This window comes from Hyla sarda, chromosome 7, assembly GCF_029499605.1.
Source record: "Hyla sarda isolate aHylSar1 chromosome 7, aHylSar1.hap1, whole genome shotgun sequence".
Classification (NCBI taxonomy): domain Eukaryota; kingdom Metazoa; phylum Chordata; class Amphibia; order Anura; family Hylidae; genus Hyla; species Hyla sarda.
In genome coordinates this window covers 119,338,123-119,362,470 of record NC_079195.1, presented here as the reverse complement: position 1 = coordinate 119,362,470, position 24,348 = coordinate 119,338,123, and the positions used below count along the sequence as shown (strand labels likewise).

The 24,348-nt window shown below is 44.9% G+C and overlaps 1 long non-coding RNA gene across 3 annotated transcripts; it reads left to right on the top strand.

The window, feature by feature from the left end:
- The first annotated feature begins 9,537 nt into the window (after window positions 1-9,537).
- On the top strand, window positions 9,538-22,123 carry LOC130282772 (uncharacterized). 3 transcript variants are annotated; one of them, XR_008846526.1, is made up of 3 exons: window positions 9,538-9,632; window positions 20,400-20,442; window positions 21,972-22,123. It is a non-coding gene; the product is annotated as an uncharacterized LOC130282772 (long non-coding RNA). The 3 variants fall into 3 exon arrangements; XR_008846527.1 differs by lacking the exon at window positions 9,538-9,632 and adding an exon at window positions 17,118-17,355; XR_008846525.1 differs by lacking the exon at window positions 9,538-9,632 and adding an exon at window positions 17,833-17,937.
- Window positions 22,124-24,348: the final 2,225 nt, after the last annotated feature.

The following is a 24,348-nucleotide window of genomic DNA, read 5'->3' as shown; positions in this document are numbered from 1 at the left end:
AACTGTCTAAGGCTAAGTCTCCACTTGTTTTTTTGTCCTGCGTTTTTATGGATTTAAAAAACGCCTGAAAAATCACCAGTGCAATTTTCAGTTTTTTTTTTCATTTGTGTGGAAATTGCACCTTGGCGGGGTTTTTTTGGTACCCAAAATTTGTTGGGTACCAAATAAAAAAAAAAAAAGGATGCAGCAGTGATGGAATTTTTTTTTATTAAACGCAATGTATATATTTTATAACCCAATGTTTATTATTTTTTAATAAAGTGTGTGTGTTTCACTTTTTTTCTCAATTTTTTACATTTTTTATGTAGTACTACTACTCCCAGCATGGAACAGACTGTTCCATGATGGGAGTGGTAGTACCTGTACTATAGACATATCGCCCCGGGTGTCAGTCCTGACACCCAATGCGATCATCAATAATATAGCAGAGAAGAGAGCGGGTCTATACAGCGCTCGCCTCTCTGCTGTCAGGATCCGGGTACTGAGAGGATACTGGTGGTGGATCCTCTTTTTCAGTGGGGTGATGACGTGGGCCGTACCAGGGGAACGGAGTCTAAGGGGTTACTGGTATTCACCAGAGCCTGCCGCAAAGCGGGATGGACTTGCTGCGGCAGGTAACCCCCAGGTCGTTCCACCCGATAGCGACTCAACCCCGACTGACTGCTGAGATAGGCGCGGTACAAGGGATTAGGCAAGAGCAAGGTCGGACGTAGCAGAAGGTCAGGGCAGGCAGCAAGGATCGTAGTCAGGGGCAACGGCAGGAGGTCTGGAACACTGGCTTGGGACATACAAGGAACGCTTTCACTGGCACAATGGCAACAAGATCCAGCAATACAGGGAAGGGGAAGTGAGGTAATATAGACCAGTGCACAGGTGAAAACACTAATTTGGACCAGGCGCCAATCAGCGGCGCACTGGCCCTTTAAATCGCAGAGAGCCGGCGAGCGCGCACCCTAGGGAGCGGGGACACGCGTGCTGGGACTGGACAGACGGAGGACAGGTCTGGTAAGCAGGCTGGGATGCGAACTGCGAGCGGGCGCGTCGCGGATCACATCCCTGGTAGAGAGACTATCGCAGCACTCCCGGTCAGCGGGTCTGACCGGGGCACTGCGAGCAGGTAAACGCTGCGAGCGCTCCGGGAAGGAGCGGGACCGGGAGCGCTCGGTGTAACAGTACTCCCCCTTGGGTCTCCCCCTCTTTTTGGAACCCGAAAATTTGTGAATGAGGTCTTTGTCGAGGATGTTATCCTCGGGCTCCCACGACCTCTCCTCAGGACCACAATTCTCCCAATCTACGGGAATTTTTTTTTTTACCTCTGACCGTCTTAGATGCAAGAATTTCTTTAACAGAGAAGACATCGGAGGAACCGGAGACAGGAGCTGGAGCGACAACCTTGGGAGCGAAGCGGTTAAGGACAAGCAGTTTAAGGAGAGAAACATGAAAAGCGTTTGGAATACGGAGAGAAGGGGGAAGAAGGAGTTTGTAGGAGACAGGATTGATTTGGCACTTGATTTTAAAGGGTCCAAGATAACGTGGTCCCAGTTTATAGCTGTTGACACGGAAGCGGATATACTTGGCGGAGAGCCACACTTTGTCTCCAGGAGCAAAGACAGGAGGAGTTCTTCTCTTTTTGTCGGCATGCTTCTTCCTCTGGGATGAGGCCTGTAGAAGGGATTTTTGAGTTTCCTTCCAGATGGTGGAGAAGTCCCGGGTAACTTCGTCAACAGCAGGCAAACCAGAAGGGGTGGGAGTGGGGAGGGGGGAAGGGTGTGACGGCCGTACACCACAAAGAACGGGGATTTGGCGGAGGATTCAGAGTCCTTGAAATTGTACGAGAATTCAGCCCAGGGTAGAAGATCGGTCCAATCGTCCTGGCGGGAGGAAACAAAGTGTTGCAAATAGTCACCAAGGCTCTGATTAACTCTCTCTACTTGCCCATTGGATTGGGGATGATAGGAAGACGAGAAATTTAATTTGATTTTAAGTTGATTATAGAGAGCTCTCCAAAATTTCGATACAAATTGAACGCCTCTATCCGAGACGATATGCGTGGGAAGCCCGTGAAGGCGAAAAATGTGCACAAAAAATTGCTTCGCCAACTGTGGCGCAGAAGGAAGGCCTGGAAGTGGAATAAAATGTGCCATTTTGGAGAAACGATCAACGACCACCCAAATGACTGTGTTGCCATAGGATAAAGGCAGGTCCGTTATAAAATCCATGGCAATCTGAGACCATGGTAGCTCAGGAACAGGCAGAGGATGAAGGAGACCGGCACAAACTGTACAGGCCCGAACGAAATCAGCGACATCAGCCTCCAGGGTAGGCCACCAATATAAAAGAGAGATGAGTTGGATGGACTTCTTGACGCCAGCAGGGCCGGCTAGGTGTGAGGAATGTCCCCACCTGAGGATCTTGAGGCGCTGGCGTGGAGGGACGAAAGTCTTTCCAGGAGGTGTTTGTCTGATAGAAGCTGGAGAAGAGGAGATCAGACACTCTGGAGGAACAATGTGTTGCAGGGGGGCTTCCAATTCGGAAGCATCAGAGGAACGAGAAAGGGTGTCAGCCCTGATGTTTTTGTCATCAGGGCAAAAATTTATCTCGAAGTTAAAACGGGCAAAAAACAACGACCACCTAGCTGTTGGGCAGACTGAAGATACGAGAGATTCTTGTGATCCGTGTAGATGACAATTGGGTATTTGGAACCCTCCAGCAGGTGCCTCCATTCTTCGAGGGCTAGTTTAATGGCCAGAAGTTCACGATCACCAATGGAGTCATTTTTCTCCGCCAGAGAAAAGGTCTTAGAAAAGAAACCACAAGTAATGTTATGTCCAGTAGAGTTTTTTTGTAGGAGTACAGCTCCGGCTCCCACCGAGGAGGCGTCCACCTCCAGCAAGAAGGGTTTTGATGGATCAGGCCACATCCTGTATGGCAATACAGGGAAGGGGAAGTGAGGTAATATAGACCAGTGCACAGGTGAAAACACTAATTTGGACCAGGCGCCAATCAGCGGCGCACTGGCCCTTTAAATCGCAGAGAGCCGGCGCGCGCGCACCGGGACTGGACAGACGGAGGACAGGTCTGGTAAGCAGGCTGGGATGCGAACCACGAGCGGGCGCGTCCCGCATCGCGGATCACATCCCTGCTAGAGAGACTATCGCATCGCTCTCGGTCAGCGGGTCTGACCGGGGCGCTGCGAGCAGGTAAACGCTGCGAGCGCTCCGGGGAGGAGCGGGGACCCGGAGCGCTCGGCGTAACATCCGCTCTATACTCCAGCCAGTGGTGTCAATAGAAATTCATATCACTCATTCATATTTTCCGCCCAGAGCTGTGATTGGCCGGATGGTTGCAGCCAATCACAGCTCTGAGGAAAGGATGAATGAATGAGTGGCCAGCCCAGAGTATAGTGCAGAGCAGGGATGCGAGCGCTGTATAGAGGCGCTCCAGCTCTGCTATAGACAGGACGATCACAGCGGATGTCAGTAGTGATACTCGCTGCGATCTGTTCTTATCTGCAAGTACTACTACTCCCAACATGGAGCACACTCTGCTCCATGCTGGGAGCTGTAGTACCTACATTAATAGACAGATCACAGCGAGTGTAACTTCTGACACCCGCTGCGATCTGTCTATTAATGCAGGTACTACAGCTCCCAGCATGAGGCAGAGTGTGCTCCATGTTGGGAGTAGTAGTAGCTGCAGTTATGGAAAGATCATGGCAGATGTCACTCCTCCTGATACCCGCTGTGATCCTCCTGTATAATGTATGGATGCGGCCGGCGCTCTTCTATGGTCCCCTGCACGGCCGTATATATACACATGTTCCTATTTCTCACAGAGAGCTGTGATTAGCTGGACCATCTGGCCAATCACAGCTCTGCAGGAAATATGAATAAGTGTAAATATACGTCAGTGCAGGGGGCCATAGAAGAGCAATCGGCCGCATCTATATATTATACAGGAGAATCGCAATGGGCGATCTGTCTAATAGTACAGGTAGTACTACTCCCATCATGGAACAGTGTGTTCCATGCTGGGAGTAGTAGTACTAACTAAAAAAATGTTAAAAAAAATAAAGCAAAAAAGTGAAAAACACACACAATACATTTTTATAATTGTCAGCTACATTTTTATTTCCCCACACACATAAATTGATCCCTGTTTAAAAAGTAATAAAAATGTTTTTAAAAATAATATAAATTTCGTTAGATACAATTTTTTTCCTTCACTACTGTGTATTTAAAAAATAATTTTTTAATGGTACCCTACGAAATTTTATTAAAAACAGGTATCTCCGTCGCTAAAGTCCAAAAAAGATTAAAAACCGTCTGCAAAAATGCCAAAGTTAAACCCCACATATCGTTTTTCTTGGAATTTTCTCACTCCCATAGACTTCTATTGGAGCAAAACGCAACGATTTTGTGAAAAAACGCCGGTTTGAGTGACACAGCGTTTTTTTCAAAACGCCAAGGAGCTGAAAAAACGCAAAAAAAAGTGAAAAAACGCCAAAAGGATTAAAAAACGCCAAAGTGAAAAAACGCCCAGTTTAATTCGAAATTTGCGATTTCTCATTGATCAACAGCTAACATTTGGCCGCAGCGTTTTTTGGCCAAAAAAACACCATGCGGCAGAATTGGCGTTTTTCTTGGCGTTTTGCCGGAAAAAAACAAGTGGAGACTTAGCCTAAGGTTGGGTCTAAAGCCAAATACAGGAGTTGGGTGTTGGATTTGGGAAGAGAAACCTCCACTCCTGCTAGGAGTTGGTTAGGCTTGTTAGAAGCCACCTGAGATACCTCTGTGTAAAGAGGGCTTGGTCACTCAGTAAAAAGTCTTCCAATGTGAGTCACGGGTTAGGCTAGGCATGTGGATGCTGCAGCCTAGTGTCTGGTGAGACAGGTCAGGCAACTGGTGCTATAGGCTCCAAACTAACAGACAGAGATTCTGGGCTGTATTGGTTAGTGCTCAGCCAAGCAGGCTTTTTGGATTTGTCTAATGTGCATATGTTGCCAATGTTTACTTTGTGGATGAAGAATAAAGCTGGCTAAGGCTAGTTTAAATCGAACATTGCTGTGTTTGGACTGCAACTTGTGTGTGAACCATCTCGGAAGCTAAAGATGGTGACCACTGTAACCCCCAAGTTTGTCACATTTGGTTGGAGGATGTGGGTAAGAAAAAAAGCACATGGGGGGAGATTTATCAAAACCTGTGCAAAGGAAAAGTTGCCCATAGCAACCAATCAGATTGCTTTTTTTTTCATTTTGCAGAGGCCTTGTTAAAAATGGAAGAAGCCAGCTGATTGTTTGCTATAGGCAATTGGACAACTTTTCCTCTGCACAGGTTTTGATAAATCTCAGTTTGCTGCTGCATTTAAAGGGCCATATTAGAGTGTGTCTCTGTTGAGAGAGCTCACAGCAGGCAAGGCTATTTTGAGGCCTGTAGGGGGCAGGTAAACCAAAGATCAATTAGAGACCGTCTGCTGCAACTAGTCTCTCCCAAGAATACTGGCATCCAGAAAGGCAATATTGCTGTTTTTGAAAGTGTTTACTGTAGATGAGATTGTTCCTGTGGCGAGAGGAACATACAGAGACTGTTTGTGCTAATTTTAAATAGTTAGTTCAAGTGAATGCAGAGTGTGAACTGACTTCTATGGAAGCTCAGATGAAGTAGTAGAGGGGATTAACTCAAGTGTGTCCCTAGAGGTCATGGTTGACAATGACCAGTGCACTGCATTGGATGCATGTTCTATGGTTTAAAGCTGTTCAAGTCTCGTGTGAGAGTAAAGTGGTTGCTAGTATCAACCAAATGTCTGCCACTTCTGTGGGTAATAAAAAGGTGGGTGGGCCGTTGTATATTCAGCTGGTAAGTGGTTTATCAAGACACTTACCTACAAAGTTAGGCGACCTGTGAGAAATTATTGTGGCAAAAAGCTGTATGAATACTGGGGGTTTTAGAAAAACCTGATTAGAGAAAGAATGGTGCAGTTGCCCATGGCAACCAATCAGATTGCTTCTTTCATTTTTAAAGAGACCTGTGAAAAATTAAAGAAGCTGTCTGATTTGTTGCCATGGGCAACTGCACCACTCTTTCTTTTACACAGTTTTTGAAAAATCTCCCCTATTATGTTTATCATACACATTTCCAGAGTGGTTTCTGTGAAAATGGTGTTAGTGAAACTGCTGCAATTTTACTATGTTTTCATATCTGCAATGGGCTGCAGGGAAATGTGCGTTGTGTATTCCCATGCCTAAACAATATACTAGTGGCAAAAAGTGCTGATGCCATGAAACTGTTAGGGAACGTTCTCATGTGCAGGATCTGCTGCATATTTTGTTCAGCTCGTTTTGCTACCCATTAACTTCAACGAGTAGCCAAATAACCTGCGGAAAATATCCAGCAGATACCCTTAATTATGATCATTCTGCCTTCATGTTGCTCCAGAGATCTCACAAAAAAAGGCAGGTCAAAAGTGACCAGTGTGAATGTGGTTGCAAACATAAATGTCACAGGATGATATTCAGATGTGCTAGACCGAGTAAGAAGTGTGCATGTGACCTGCAGTGCCCTCTTTTTTTCCGACAGCAAGCGTTGTGCAAAACAGTATGGCTGGGTTATGGCAAGGAGACGGACAGATGTTTATTGACTATTGTGGCAGTGTTCACACAGTAATAGAACAGCCAGTTGTTGTAGCTGAACCTCAGGTCCCAGAAGCTTTTCCTGTGGGGAAGGGTCACACAGCAGGTGACAATAAGGTGACCAGTGAAGGTCTGACTCGTGAGCCAATTTTAGGTCACACACGGCCTGTCAAAGAGCATATACAACTTGTTGAAGCAAATGGTCCAATGGAAACAAAATTGTGACTGAAGCTGTGTCTTTGGAGACTAAAAGTGGCTGTGGTCTGCCCAAGTATGTACTTGGAGGTGTGTAAACTCCATATGTAATGCGCCTTGAACACTTTCAAGGCAGCATTAAGGTGCACATGTGAGGCCAGCAACTATATCAGCCAACTTAGGTGGGGCTTATAGTCTGCCTCCCTCCTCCCATTGTATGTGTGCTCAGCCACACTGGAGGGAGGCTGTGAGTCGACCTAATGCTGCAGTAGTTGCCCACTGGCTCCTGTTTTGCTTATCACACACAGGTAGGTATAGTGTTAGGTCCCGTGCCACTTGAGAAACCTTGGCGTTGGTGTGCGGGCTCAGGTATGTCCTTCATACAAGGATATACTGGCTAATGTCTCAATTTTAAAGGGGTTGTGAGCTGCCCTGCAGTTCGGAGCTCCGCTCACAGCGTCCGGAAGTTCTTTACTCCGAACGCTGTGTGCGGGCTACCGTGTTCGCGGCCGGCGGGCGTGACGTCACGCCCCGCCCCTTAGTGATGTCTCGCCCGCCCCCTCGTGACGTCTCGCCTGCCCCCTCAACGAAAGTCTACGGGAAGGGGGCACGACCACTGTCATGCCCCCTTCCCACAGACTTTGGTAGAGGGGACGGGCGTGACGTCACGAGGGGACGGGCGTGACGTCACGAGGGGGCGGGCGAGACGTCACGAAGGGGCCGGGCGTGACGTCACTCCCGGCGGCCGCGAACACGGAAGCCCGCACACAGCGTTCGGAGTAATGAACTTCCGGACGCTGTGAGCGGAGCTCCGAACTGCAGGGCAGCGCACAACCCCTTTAACATCAGTGTTAAGGGTTAGCCAATGTCATTGTTTACATCTACCACAGTAGTGCACCTAAATTCCTGTATTATTCTAATTGTTACACATCCACACCATCTATCTGGTGTAGGATTCTATTGTAGCACTTGTAGTCTGCTGCAGGCATCCTCCATTGTATGCATTTTTATGCTGGGGATCGCCCCTAGCAACGGACTACAGTATAAGGCTGGAACTCCACTGAGGTTCTTTTTGCAAAAATGCCGTCAAATACGCCAATTTTCCCGCACAGCGTTTTTTCAGTGAGAAAACGCTGCGTCCAGATCTTAGCTGCATGTCAATAGTAAACTGCAAAATGCCAGATTCACTTGGCGTTTTTCAGTTTTTTTTTTATTTTTATTTTTTTATCCTTTTGGTGTTTTTCAGCAATTTCGGGCTCAAAGGCTGGATTTTCAAATGCCCGACAAAACCTAGTTTGGCGTTTTTTGCCCTGAAATCGTGGCGTTTTTTATTCTTTTTTGGACTTTAGCAATCCAAAAAAGTGATGGAGATGCCTTTTTTTATTAAAATTTCGTAGGGTACCATTAAAAAAAAAAATAATAAAAAAGATGTGATGGAAAAAATTGTACCTAACGAGATTTATCTTTATTACGAAACGTTTATTAATTTTTAAACAGGGATCAATTTATGTGTGCGGGTAAAGCACTAAAAATGTAGCCGACAATAATAAAAATGCAGTGTGTGTGTGTGTGTGTGTGTGTGTGTGTGTGTGTGTGTGTGTGTGTTTTTCACATTTTTTTTTTTTTTACATTTTTTCGGTAGTACTACTATTCCCAGCACGGGACACACTGTTCCATGATGGGAGTAGTAGTACCTATACTAATAGACAGATCGCCCGTTGTGATCTTGTATAATGTATAGATGCGGCCGGCCACTCTTCTATGGTCCCCTGCACTGCCGTATATATACACATATTCATATTTCCCGCAGAGAGCTGTGATTGGCCAGATGGTTCCAGCCAATCACAGCTCTCAGTGAGAAATCGGAATGTGTATATATACGGCGTGCAGGGGACCATAGGAGAGCGCCGGCCGCATCCATACGTTATATTGGAGGATCACAGCGGGTGTCAGGAGTGATACCCGCTGTGATCTTTCCCACTACTACTCCCAACATGGAGCACACTCTGCTCCATGCTGGGAGCTGTAGTACCTGCATTAATAGACAGATCGCAGCAGGTGTCAGAAGTCACACTCGCTGCGATCTGTCTATTAATACAGGTACTACAGCTCCCAGCATGGAGCAGAGTGTGCTCCATGTTGGGAGTAGTAGTACCTGCAGTTAAGGACACATCACATCGGGTGTCACTACTGTCACACCCGCTGTGTTCTTCCTGTCTATAGCAGAGATGGAGTGGCTGTATACATCGCTTACATCCCTGCTCTGCACTATACTCCAGGCCGGCCACTCATTCACTCATATTTTCCTCAGAGCTGTGATTGGCTGCAACCATCCGGCCAATCACAGCTCTGTGCGAAAAATATGAACGGCCAGTGATGTGAATAGAGCAGAAATGGGAGCGCTATATAGAGCCGCTCCGCTTCTCTGCTATATAATGGACGATCGCATCGGGTGATAGACTGACATCCAGGGCGATATGTCTATAGTACAGGTACTACTACTCCCAGCATGGAACAGTGTGTTCCATGCTGGGAGTAGTAGTACTATATAAAAAATTATGGAGATCTACATGGAGACCTAGAGGTGGCACCTACCTATTCGGGGCAACTCCATAATGGTAATACTTACTCTTCCCCCACCCAGAGTGCAATAGGTGCTTTAAAAGTTCATAGTCTAAAATGTTTTTCTGCCAGGTTCTGTGGAGACAAGTTGTGGATGGAAGAAATCGTCATGATGGTCTTGGCCGGATGGAGAAGAAAAAGTGAACGACTGATCTGAGAAAACATAACCTGCGAGTCACTTGTAACTGTATGTAATTACTTATATGGTCTACAAAGCTTGTATATAGCATACTGCTCTGCATACTATAGAGCAGGGGTCCTCAAACTACGGCCTGCGAGCCACATGCGGCCTGCCGAGGACATTTATCCGGCCCGCCGCTGCCTGGAACATCCCTGTGTCCCGAAAGATGTTTTTGGGACACAGGGATGCGTTCTCGGAGACCCCGCGTTTACTTTAAAATGCAGGGGCCGCCAGGAAGGTGGCGCACGCAGGGACGTCACTGACGCTGTGCGTGCGCCCATAGCAACGGAGCGTGGAGGAGCGGGGCAGCGATGAGGACGTGCGCTGGCCAGCTAGGTAAGTGTTGCCAGCGGCATGTCAGCTTCGGTGCTCCGACCACAGCTCCTTTGGTCCCGGGACTTACTGCTATCGCCGGATAGTCGGAGCACTGAAGTGGGGCAGAACACAGGCATACAGCCTCCAGCCATACAGTTTATGTCTGGGGGGGAACATACTGCACCTAATGTGGGGAGCTATACTGCACATAATGTGGGGAGCTATACTGCACCTAATTTGGGGGATCTATACTGCACCTAATGTGGGTGAACATGCTGCACCTAATGTGGGGAGCTATACTGCACCTAATTTGGGGGATCTATGCTGCACCTAATGTGGGGAGCTATACTGCACCTAATTTGGGGGATTTATACTGCACTTAATGTGGGGGAACATTATACTGCACTTAATGTGGGGGAACATTATACTGCACCTAATGTGGGGGAACATTATATTGCACCTAATGGGGGGGAACATTATGCTGCACCTAATGGGGGGGAACATTATGCTGCACCTAATGGGGGGGAACATTATGCTGCACCTAATGGGGGGGAACATTATGCTGCACCTAATGGGGGGGAACATTATGCTGCACCTAATGGGGGGGAACATTATGCTGCACCTAATGGGGGGGAACATTATGCTGCACCTAATGGGGGGGAACATTATGCTGCACCTAATGGGGGGAACATTATGCTGCACCTAATGGGGGGGGGACATTCTGCTGCACCTAATGGGGGGGGAACATTCTGCTGCACCTAATGGTGGGGGAACATTCTGCTGCACCTAATGGGGGGGGGGAACATTCTGCTGCACCTAATGGGGGGGGGGAACATTCTGCTGCACCTAATGGGGGGGGGGGGACATTCTGCTGCACCTAATGGGGGGGGGGGGGGAACATTCTGCTGCACCTAATGGGGGGGAATTGTACTGCACCTAATGGGGGGGAACTGTACTGCCAATCCTAATGTGGGGGAACTGTACTGCCAATCCTAATGTGGGGGAACTACAACCTAATATGGGGGGATCTATACTGCCAACCTAATGTGGGGGGAACTGTGCTGCGTACTTAAAGTGGTAGTCCACTAATAAGATATATAAGTGTGCATAGGAATTTGTTCATGTTTTGTTATCTATAGTCCGGCCCTCCAACGGTCTGAGGGACCGTGAACTGGCCCCCCGTTTAAAAAGTTTGAGGACCCCTGCTAAAGAGCATACTGTTAATATTGGTCAGTATACAGGATTTGGTCAGTAACAGTATGATGGTAATATGAATGGTGATAATATTCCTCATTATACCAGTATTGCTTTGTAACGTTTTGTTTTGTTATGTTGTTTCACCAATATTAGTAGAGATGAGCGAACTTACAGTAAATTCGATTCGTCACGAACTTCTCGGCTCGGCAGTTGATGACGTATCCTGCGTAAATTAGTTCAGCCTTCAGGTGCTCCGGTGGGCTGGAAAAGGTGGATACATTCCTAGGAAAGAGTCTCCTAGGACTGTATCCACCTTTTCCAGCCCACCGGAGCACCTGAAAGCTGAACTAATTTATGCAGGAAAAGTCAGCAACTGCCGAGCCGAGAAGTTCGTGACGAATCAAATTTACTGTAAGTTCGCTCATCTCTAAATATTAGTATTAAAGTACGTTTTCTGCTGTCAATTCCCCCTCTCAGTATTTCTTGTAATCATCTGCTGAATTTTAAGATGGTTAGCTTAACCCCTTAAGAACACAAGGTTTTTTTTTTTGCGCCACCAATTGTACCTTATAATGACATCAATCATTTCACCACAAAATTTACAGCGCAACCAGAAAAAAAAAATGTGTGTGGCAAAATTGGAAAAAAATGCAATTTTGTAACTTTTGGGGGCTTCCAATTCTATGCAGTGCTATTTTTGTTTTGATTGCACTTTTTGATTGCTTTTTATAATTTTTTTTAGGGTATACAAAGTGACCAAAAATATGTCATTTTGGACTTTCCAATTTTTTTTTTACTTGTATGACCATGCGGTTTAATTAACACTATATTTTTATAGTTCGGACATTTACACACGTAGCGATACCACATATGTTTATTTTTATTATGGTTACATATTTTTTATATGGAATTTGGGAAAAGTGGGGTGATTCAAACTTTTAATATGGAAGGGGTTAATGGGTGTTTTTTTTTTTTTTTTTTTTCATTAAACTTTTTATTTTTTACACTTTTAGTCCCCTTAGGGGACTTTTAGGAGGAATCAGTAGATTCCTCATACAGATCAATGTGGTTTCATAGAACCACATTGATCTGTGTGCTCTGCACTCGATTGATAAAGCCTGGTCCTGTCAGGCTTTATCATTCACAGTGCAACAGCCAGCACAGGATGTGAGGTAAGCCCTCCGGCTACCTCAGCAATTAGAAGCTGCTGTCAACTTTGTCAGCGGCAATCTAAAGGGTTAAAAGCCGGTCGCGGTGATCGCCGGCCCCCAGCTATAGAAATCAGCTGGGAGCCGGCCGGTATGGCATGGGCTCGAGTCGGGAGCCCACACCATACAACAGTTGCCGTCTATGGACGAGCCAGCTCATCCTTAGACGGCAATCGGTTAAAGGGCTCATAATCTGTAATGCAGTTTTTTTGGTCCAACTTGTTGCTCCAGATTACTTTCTTTGTCCTGTTAGGCTAGGTTCAGACTACGGAAATTCCGCCAGAATTTTCGCTTTGAAATTTCCGGCAGAAATTCCGCTTACTATAATGCATAGTGTAGTGAATGGTTTTCCGTTCACAAATTCATACTTCGGAATTTGGAAAATCCGGATGAAAAATCCGCTAGAAAATTTCCGCCTGAAGAGAGGGGTTGCTCTTTCTTCAGGCGGAAATCCTAGCGGAACACATAGCAGTCTATAGGAGACTGCAGTGTCCACGCGGTCCTAGCGCCGACTAATTCAGTCGGCGCAGACGGAACTCGGAATCTACGGGCGGAAATTTTCTGCCCGGAGATTCCGTAGTCTGAACCTAGCCAGTTTGAGCTGTATCCCAGTGTGCCATACAACCTCTTGCTCATCCTCTCCTCTCCTTCTTAATAAACTGTTTGTCTCACTATGGCCGCACTTTAGTTTTTTTTCTCCTCGTCTTTTATAAGCCATAAGGCAAACAATTCTTCACCTACAAATCCGTATTAGGGATTTTATTTGCACACCAATTGTACTTTGTAAGAATATTACTAATTTTACAACCAAATCTACGGTAGAACCAGAAAAAATATTTGTGGAGCAAAATGGAGGGAAAAAAACTACATTTTGCAACTTTTGGGGGCTTCCATTCCTACGCTGTGCACTTTTTGGTAAAAAAGACACCATATCTTTATTCTGTAGGTTCATACAATTAAATTAAAGGAGAACTCCAGAATACAAAAATTGTCCTCCATACTGCCAGCAGTAAAAAAAATAAATAGATACATACCTTCCTTCGCTCTCCCAGTGCCTCCGGTAACCTGCTCCGGTCTCCGCCGCGATCCTCTTCCTGGTTGCCGGTGGTCAGAGAGTCATACTGCACTCAGCCAATCACTGGCCGCAGTGAAGTCCCGACTCGGCCGGCGATAGGCTGAGTGGCAGTGTGAGAACGCTTCAAGACACATAATTCTTCTCTACACCGGCACCTGTTGCCAGGGCTGAAAACGTCACACTGCCGCTCAGCCTATTGCCGGCCAAGTCGGGACTTCGCTGCGGCCGGTGATTGGCTGAGTGCAATATGACGCGCCGACCACCGGCAACCAGAAAGAGGATTGCGGCAGAGACCGAAGCGGGTTACCGGAGGCACCGGGGGAGCGAAGGAAGGTATGTATCTATTTTTTTTTTTTTTTACTGCCGGCAGTATGGGGGACAATTTTTCTATTCTGGAATTTTCCTTTAAACCCAGATAAGTGTTTGGTTTATGTTGCTACTTTTTGAAAGAAAATTAGTATGCTTAAAATTGTTCTTTTCTGACCCCTATAACTTTTTTATTTTTATGTATATAGGGCTGTATGAGGACTAATTTTTTGCGCCGTCATCTGTTGTTTTTATCGGTACTATTTTTGTTTTAATGGGACTTTTTGACTGGTTTTATAAAACATTTTTTGGCTATTTGAAGTGATTAAAAATAAGCTATTTTGGATTTTAGTATTAAATACACAGAAGGAAGTATTTCAGCACCTTTCTGTAGAACAGTGAAGCACAAAGGACAACCCACTGAACCGCCCACCCAATGTCCCCGTCCATCTGTTTATCTAGTTTGTCAAAAACTATGTTTAACTGATACAAAAATGCATCAGTTAAACATATGTTAACCACATCAGTTAAACTGAAGTATAAAAAAACGCAATGTGAACGGAGCCTAAAGCTCACATAAAGGAGTTGGATGCTGGAGTTGGGAAGAGCAGCTTCTGCTCTACCTATATTCCGCTCCTGCTATGAGTTGGATAGGCTTGTTAAAATCCACCTGAGATACCTCTGTGAAAAGAAGGCTTGGTTTCTCCAGAAGGACTTACAGTGTGAGACACAAGTTAGGCCAGGCCTGTGGGAGCTGCAGCCTGATGGAAACCCAAGTCTGGTGAGACATGCTAGGCAACTGGTGCTATGGAGCAATAATAGTTAGGGATGCCGTCCTGTATTGGCGTTAAGCCAAGCAGGTATTTGCTTTATCTAGTGTGCATATGATTGTCACTGTTTACTTTGTGGCTGAAGAGTAAAGAGGCCAGTTTATAATGAACTTTGGTGTGATTGGATGGCAACTTGTGGTGGCACACCATCTCAAACGCTGGAGATGATGATCCCTGTGAGTAAACCCTAAGGGTCTATTCCCATGGGCTGAATTTCCGCACCAATTCCGCTTCCTTGGGTGGTTTCTGGCTTGTACAGATTTTGTGTGGAATTGGTGCAGAAATTCAGCATGCGGAAATTCAGAAGTGTGAAATCCCATAGAAGTTTATTGGACTTTCATTTTAGGCGGGATTCCGCAAGCGGAAATTCTGCCGTGTGAATTGACCATAAGTTTGTAACATTACTGTCATTAAAAACAACTTTTGATCTTGCGGACAGGGAGCGCAATGCTGCTTACCTGGCTAATAACTGATGATTGCAGTGGATCTCAGGAGTGAGACCAGATGCGATCAACAACTGATCGACAAGCCAAAAGTTGTTTTAAATGACAGTAAAGCTTTGAAGACAGCTCAGATCAAATTAAGGAAACCTGATTTTTGCATGGTTTTAGTAATAATGAAAATGACAGCTGAATAAAGTTATGTAACTTTTTTAATGCATGTAGTACTGCTGTATCACCAACAGGAGGAGCTAGGATGCTGGTATAGGGAGGAAGTAATTATATAAATCACAGATATATTTTTTTCCCCCACTGCATTTGGAAAGTGAAAGCAACTATTTGCTTACTAATGGCTCTTTTACATTGCTGCCGGGCTCCATTATATGACGGGATGTTTAGCGGAGAAAAAAATAGTGTGTGCACTTATTTTTTTTTTCTCTGGTAAACTACTGATTTCCTGATGGACTTTCTACAAGTCAATGGGATCTGTTGGAGTCAGTTGTGTTCCCACAGGTTTTGGTGCCATTTAGCGGAAAAAAAAGAAAAGAGGCAAATGGACTCAGAACGGGAAACATTACCTTTGGAAAGTGAAAGTGGAGGCACAATGGTTAGGAAACACCGCCTTAGTAAATTAAAGGGGTATTCCAGGATTTTTTTATTTGACTATGCTACCAGGGGCTGTAAAGTTAGTGTAGTTCATAATATAGTGTCTGTACCTGTGTGTGACGGTTTTCACACAATTCTTCGGTGATTTTCACCCCACTATTTATTTTTAACAGCATACAAAACTACTGTTGTCTCTGATTTTTCTCCGCTTGCAATGTGGCTGAGGCCTGACTCACTAGTAGCTGATGACAGGCAGCCTGTCTGCTTCAATGGGTGGAGGGATCGCTTGGTGGGAGAGAGATCAATCTGCAACTAATGCAACAGCTGCAGGCACCCAGATTAAAAACCACAGGTCTTTTGTTTCAATGGATGCGGTGGCTGATGTGTGGGAGGGAGGAAAATTGAATTGTGGGATTTGTAATCAAAAAAAGAAAAGTCAAACAGGAAATACAAGTTCACAAAAAGCTAGCCACAGTGTTATGATAATCTCACAACATAGCCATTTAGCCCCAAGACAAGAGCAGATCCTTCAGAAGCATGTCCATTACTGTCTGCAAGGTAGGTACTAAAATCACCTTATGGTAGATACCCCCTTTAATAGCTGCTTTCATTTTTCAAAGGAAGTGTTTCCCAACCAGTGTGCTTCCAGCTGTTGCAAAACTACAACTCCCAGCATGCACACTGGTTGGGAAACACTTTATATGGGCAACTCCTGAACTTTCCCTTTGTACGTGTATTAAAGGATTAGTAGAGTGAAAGTTTTCTTCATCCTGTTGTGCCCGGGCTGCAAAAAAAAAAAAAAAAGCAAAGCAAACCTTAACTCATCTTCCTCCGTTCATCTTCCTCCTGAGGTCAGTGTTTCGCCGGCCGCAGCGATGTCCCGCCTCAGCCAGTGATAGGCTGAGCAGAGTGTTGTGTAGGGAGCCTCGGCAGCAGGGAGAAGACTGGGTATGAGTGTGCCCGCAGCATAAGCATCAATAACGCTAAATGTGATGTATACACTGCTCAAAAAAAATAAAGGGAACACTAAGATAACACATCCTAGATCTAATGAATGAACTAATAATATGAAATACTTTCATCTTTACATAGTTGAATGTGCTGACAACAAAATCAAATAAATTTAATTTCCATTGATAATTTTTATCAACCCATGGAGGTCTGGATATGGAATCACACAAAATCAAAGTGGAAAACCACATTACAGGCTGATCCAACTGATTACGTATGTCCTTTTAAAACAAGTCAAAATGAGGCTCAGTAGTGTGTCTGGCCTCCACGTGCCCGTATGACCTCCTTACAATGCCTGGGCATGCCCCTAAGGAGGTGGCAGATGGTCTCTCGAGGGATGTCCTCCAAGACCAGGAATAAGAGACATGATGTCCCAGATGTGCTCAATCGGATTCAGGTCTGGGGAACGGGCGGGCCAGTCCATAGCATCAATGCCTTCCTCTTGCAGGAACTGCAGACACACTCCAGCCACATGAGGTCTAGCATTGTCTTGCATTAGGAGGAACCCAGGGCCACCTGCACCAGCATATGGTCTCACAAGGGGTCTGAGGATCTCATCTCGGTACCTAATGGCAGTCAGGCTACCCCTGGCAAGCACATGGAGGGCTGTGCGGCCCCCCCAAGGAAATGCCACCCCACACCATTACTGAATCTTTAGGCGGACGGCGGCATCTCATCGCTAGTCTATTTAACTCTAGCCCAGCCAATCAGAGTGGGTGCAGCTATCCATGCCTTCCAGAGGTGGGATATTTAAATCCCCATTGTTATTTGGTCTTTGCTCATGATTGTGACTTGTCCCTCACCAGTGTTCCTTACTGTATATTGAGTACTAGTGTTTCTGACCTGACCATTCTTCTGCCCAATGATTCTGTACTACGTTGCCTGTTTTGCAGACCTTAGCCCGTCTGCATCTGCTGCTTTGTTTGTCTTGGCTATCCTCACTGGTGTTCTGACCTCAGCTTGTTTTATGGTTAACCCCTTGCCTTATGTTTTTATTCCTGATGAGCTCAACTGTTACTGTTCAATCCACAATGACTGTTACCGTTGTAGGTTTCAATCCACTTTGAAGGTTTGAAAAAAGCCGCATTAACCCAATAGACTTACAACAGAGGGGAATTTAGGGCAATGTAGATGAATGATTGTTTTAAAACCTTTAATCCTGTCCTGCTATATGACATGATATATGTTTCCCACACAGCCAAGCACCCGCCTCAACTGTCAGAAACTGCCACAGTTAGTGTGACCCCTGCATCTCCAGTGCTAATGAGGAGAGGGCTCACATGGTTACCCATCAGATACCCTGATGCAATTGCACAATCGGAGGTTAAATCACGGCCTCATAGTCCGCCAGCTACAGTAGCCTGTGGGGGTCAGCCACAGGATGACTCTCAAAGGCTGAATGTTAATGACATACTGACAGTTATACTATGCTACTGTGCAGATCTACTGCAGTATAGTATAACAGGGATCGGATCAAAAGATCACCCTTAAGGGGACATAAAAAGTTATAAAATGTCAAAATATATATATATTTTTTTTTTATAAATGCATCTTTAACTCTATATTTAAAAAAATTGTCTTGCCCCTGCAGCAATTGCATGTGTGGGTCTGTGCAAAGACAAAATGCAGGAAGATATGGGGGGGGGGGGGTTACAGTGAGTTTCCCGCAGCAAATTTTCCGCCACAGCTCAAATTCCAACCGCGGAACTTGATGTAAACCCCCGCCCGTGGGAATGTAACCTAAAAACACTACACTACACAAAATGAAGAGTAAAACACTATATGCAGTAATGGCCGTAAATGTTGGCACCCCAGAAATGTTTCTAGAAAATATAGTATTTCTCACAGAAAAGGATTGCAGTAACACATGTTTTGCTATACACATGTTTATTCCCTTTGTGTGTATTGGAACTAAACCAAAAAAGGGAGGAAAAAAAGCAATTTGGACATAATGTCACACCAAACTCCAAAAATGGGCTGGACAAAATAATTGGCACCCTTTCAAAATTGTGGAAAAATAAGATTGTTTCAAGCATGTGATGCTCCTTTAAACTCACCTGGGGCAAGTAACAGGTTTGGGTAATATAAGGGTGCGTTTACACGCTTGTAGCGAGTTTCGTGCTGTGGGAAACCCGCTGCGAGTTACGCTACCATTGGTTTAAATGGGTCCACGCAGTCCGCAATAGTGCCAAATTTGCGGACTGTCTTTGGACCCATACAAATGAATGGTAGCGTAACTCACAGCTGGTTTTACCGCAGCGGGAAACCCGCTGCTAGTAATAGCGTGTGAACACACCCTTAAAATCATACCTGAAAGCAGATAAAAAGGAGAGACGTTCATTTAGTCTTTGCATTGTGTGCCACACTGAACATGGACAACAGAAAGAGGAGAAGAAAACTGTCTGAGGACTTGAGAACCAAAATTGTGGAAAAATATCAACACTCTCAAGGTTACAAGTTACAAGTCCACCTCCAGATCTAGATTTGCCTTTATCCACAATTATGAAGACATTTGCAACTCATGGCACTGTAGCTAATCTCCCTGGGCATGGATCGAAGAGAAAAATTTATGAAAGGTGTCAACGCAGGATAGTCCGGATGGTGGATAAGCAGCCCCAAACAAGTTCCAAAGATATTCAAGCTGTCCTGCAGACTCAGGGAGCATCAGTGCAAAGTGCAAGACTACATTTTGCCAAAATGAACTTGAGGTAAGCAAAAATCCTTCTGGGAAAACGTCTTGTGGACAGATGAGACCAAGATAGAGCTTTTTGGTAAAAGCACATCATTACAGTTTACCGAAAATGGAATAAGGCCTACAAAGAAAAGAACACAGTAGCTACAGTGAAATATGGTGGAGATTGAATGATGTTTTGGGGTTGTTTTGCTGCCTCTGGCACTGGGTGCCTTGAATGTGTGGAAGGCCTCATGAAATCTGAGGATTACAAACAGAGTTTGGGTCTCACTGTACAGCTCAGTGTCAGAAAGCTGGGTTTGCGTCTGAGATCTTGGGTCTTCAAGCAGGACAATGACCACAAACATACATCAGAAAGCACCCAGAAATGGATGGCAACAAAGCGCTGGAGAGTTACAGCAATGAGTCCAGATCTAAATCCCATTGAACACCTGTGGAGTGATCTTAAAAATGCTGTTGGGAAAAGGCGCCTTCCAATAAGAGACCTGGAGCAGTTTGTAAAGGAAGAGTGGTCCAACATTCCAGCTGAGAGGTGTGAGAAGCTTATTGATGGTTATAGGAAGCGACTTATTTCAGTTATTTTTTCCAAAGGGTGTGCAACCAAATATTAAGTTAAGGGTGCCAATAATTTTGTTCAGTTCATTTTTGGAGTTTGGTGGGACATTATGTCCATTTACCTTTTTTCTTTTCCTCCCTTGTTTGGTTTTGTTCCAATACACACAAAGGGAATAAACATGTGTATAGCAAAACATGTGTTACTGCAATCCTTCCCTGTGATAAATACTTCATTTTCTAGAAATATTTCAGGTGTGCCAACTGTATACACTACACGCTATAAATGACTCGGCACTCGAGATAATGCTTAAGTGGGATTTATTTCATACGCAATCCAAGTAGATAACGTTTCGGTACTGGAACAGGTACCTCGATTAAGGAGAGGGGGTGACCGACGTAAGACACTAAAAAGACGGGAGGCCTATTGGATTCACACGCTACAAACTCTTGAGCCTCATGGCCTTAATAGAGAATATGAGATTACGCAACTGACATAATTATATATTAATTACTCTGTTTTTTCTATGTACATTTGCAGGCCCCTTGAATTGCTGCCGAAATGGATTTCCTTGGTACTGGATGTATCCTTTTTCTGAAATGTATATTGCCATTCCCTCACATTCTTCATTTACCTTTTCTATCCCCCCACATCTTGTCCATAGGCACTATATCCATACATTTTCACCCCATCTCAATCTATTACCATAATTTCTCTCATATCTTATTCTCCTGTATCAATTATTTATTCTTCTTCCTATTCATTTCACCTACTCTAGATGAACAGCTATCCATTTTATACAACATCATACATCCATGCATACCCTCCATCCATCATCCTATACTATACATCATCACTACACATATCCTTACCAGACACATCCTCATTTTTCCTATCATTATCATATACCACATCATTTCACCCATTCCAGATAATGGGAATTTACATCCATGCAACATCTCATTTCCATATACACCTTATCCATCATTTCCTACCATACACACTCATACATACATGCTACCCATATTTTTGCATTTTAGTTTCTATTTCCCGTGTTACATTTCATCTAGTAATCATTATCTGGTCCATTTATTGCCATAATGTTATTGTGTGTCTCCCAGAGTTTTCACCATTCTTGCTCCTTCTCTCTTAGTCCCCTACAGCTTTTTTATATTTGCGTTCCACGTGACGTTGACTTCTGTCACTGTGGAACGCACCCACACCCACTTCCGGTTTTACGATTATCTTCTCTATTCTATACCCATAATTTTCCTATTTTTTCCATTCAGTCCTTAATTTTCTTGCCTCTATATCCTCTCTATATCCTTTTCTACCTATTTTATCTCTTCCTTTTAGCCCGGTCCCTCGGATGCCGTACCGGAAGTGACGTTGCGCTGCTTGCGGCGTGACTTCCGGTCGGCTCCGATATGTGCCGGCTGCACTCACTTACGTGCAGATGCCTCTGCGACTACGGTCGCTCCACACAGGACTCAATTCACGGCAGTTCTAGCCGCACTTACCAGCACAATACTCCACAGCAATCCAGGTGAGTTCCCCACATTGCCACTGATTCCCAATATGTGTCTGGATATACATCACACTGCTTTATGTAGTTGCGCCTTTTCTCTTTTCTTTTGTTATGTTATTCCACCTATTATGCCTTAGGTGCCTCCCTTGCTCATGTTTTAGTTTGCGTATATTCTTATGTACCCTAGCATTCCATATATTCCCTGACTCCAACTACTGAGGTTCCTATGTGTTTGATTGACGGTACCTAGATTAGATGAACTATTCCACTGCCACCTATGATTTTTGTGCAGGATACCTATTTTTATTTGCCCTCCCATATAAGCATTAATAATTCCAATATGCTAAGTAATATGATGGAACTACATATCCATAATCCACTTTTCTGCTATATCCGATCGAATGACATGAGTCTTTTTAACCAGATCAGACCCCATTGGCAATGGTTTGCCACATTATCAGTACTAGTTTTGTAAATATCGTTATCTGTCACATGATATTGGATCCTCCTTTTTCTTGATTATTAGTTGTTCTCATTTGTGTATTCTAAACAAACATATTGTTTTTCCTTATTATACATTCTAGACATTTTTCTCGGTTCCAGCTATTTATGTCCTTTTTATTTTTATTTATGTTACTGTATCACTTATATAAGTACATTGATTGTATATCCTTCAGATCTGATGAAGGTCAATACCTGACCGAAACGTTATCTACTTGGATTGAAATAAATCCCACTTAAGCATTATCTCGAGTGCCGAGTCATTTATAGCATTTAAGTAAGGATTGGGACCCTACTCGTGCACCCACCATCTGGATCAAGAGTGCCATATTGTGTTACTACTGTATACACTACACACCCTTACACTGACACCCCCCCCCCCCCCCCCCCCCCAGCAGATCGGAGCCTCCAGCTGTTTCAAAATAAACTCCCAGCATTGATGGACAGCCATTGACTGTCCAGGCATGCTGGGAACTTTCCAACAGCTGGAGGCATTCTGTTTTGGGAACACTGCCGTAGGGTATTTTTGGTGGAGGAGGCAATTGTAACCCTTGCATCTGGGTCCACCCTTATGCAAATCCCTAATTTAGACCTCAAATGCACATGGAGCTCTCTCACTCCAGAGCCCTGTCATATCTCAAGGCAACAGTTAAGGGCCACATATGGGGTATTTTCATACACAGGAGAAATTGTGTTGCAAATTTTTCTACTTTTACCTCTTATGAAAAGGAAAAGTTGGCGTCTACACCAGCATATTAGTGTAAAAAAATTAATTTTTTTATACTAACATGCTGGTGTTGCCCCATACTTTTCATTTTCACAAGAGGTAAAAGGGGAAAAAAGACCCCCAATATTTGTAACACAATTTCTCCTGAGTATGGAAATACCCCATATGTGGATGTAAAGTGCTCTGCGGGCACACAACATGGCTCAGGAGATTAAAATGGTGATTTGTACAGGGGTGGCCGATTTTACAGTTACAGCGGTTGTGACATAAACTAAAAAAAAAAGTAAAAGATAAAAAAAACACACCCACGTGACTCCATTTTGGAAACTACACCCCTCACAGAATGTAATAAGTTGTTCAGTGAGCATTTACACCCCACAGGTGTTCGAAAAATTTTTGTTAAAGTTGAAGGTGAAAATAGAAAATGTAATTTTTTTTTCACTAAAATGCTGGTGTTACCTCAATTTTTTTTCATTTTCACAAAGGGAAATAGGAGAAAAAGCCCCCTAAAATGTGTAACCCCATTTCTTCTGAGTAAGGAAATGCCCCATATATGGACGTAAAGTGCTCTGCGATTGCACTACAATGCTCAGCAGAGAAGGTGCAAAATTTTGTTTTTTGGAGAGAGAATTTGGCTGGAATTGAAGGCCATGTGAGTTTACAAAGCCCCCATGCTGCCAGAACAGTGAACTCCTCTACATGTGACCCCATTTTGGAAACTACACCACTCACGGAATGTAACAAGGGGTGCAGTGAGCATTTACACCTCACAGGTGTCTGACAGATTTTTTGAACAGACGTCCGTGAAAATGAAAAATAAAATTTTTGATTTGCACAGCCCACTGTTCCAAAGACCTGTCAAATGCCTGTGGGGTGTAAATGCTCACTGCACCCCTTATAACATTCTGTGAGGGGTATAGTTTCCAAAATGGTCTCACGTGGGGGGGGGGGGTTTATGATATGAGCTCCGGCCCAGTTGCGGATCCAGGGGGGGGCAACAGGGCAATTGCCCCATCCCCCCCCCCCCCGAGATTTCTGTAAGCTTCCGCTCCACCATTCACTAACCTAGGCAGTCTCACACGCTGTGAGTGCACAGCGTGTGAGCTGCGGGGACGCGATCCTCTGCATTCCGGCGCGATGACGTCACATCATCGCGCCGGCGCCCGGAAATCCCGTCCCCGCGGCCAGCATACAGTAAGTAAGAAGAGTATGCTCAGGGCCCAGGGGATTTGGGATTTGGAATATGTGCCACTGTTAAGGGCACTGTATCGGAGGGGGAGGGGGATTTAAAAACTTGGGGGGGGGGGGGGGGGGGAGAGAAAGGGGAATTTTTAATGTGAGGTGCTGCAGGGCAAAGCACTGGGGGCACTATATGTTAAGAGCACATGACAGGGGGGGCCCCCTGTGCTGTGCCCCTCACATATAATGCCCCCTGTGCTGTGCCCACACATATAAATTATATGTGTGGGGGGCACAGCACAGGGGGCATTATATGTGTGGGGCACAGCACAGGGGGTATTATATGTGTGAGGCACAGCACAGGGGGCATTATATGATATATTGCCCCCTGTGCTTTGCCCCACACATATAATACCCCCTGTGCTGTGCCCCACACATATAATGCCCCCTGTACTGTGCCCCCCACACATATAATGCCCCATGTGCTGTGCCCCACACATATAATGCCCCCTGTGCTGTGCCCCACACATATAATGCCCCCTGTGCTGTGCCCC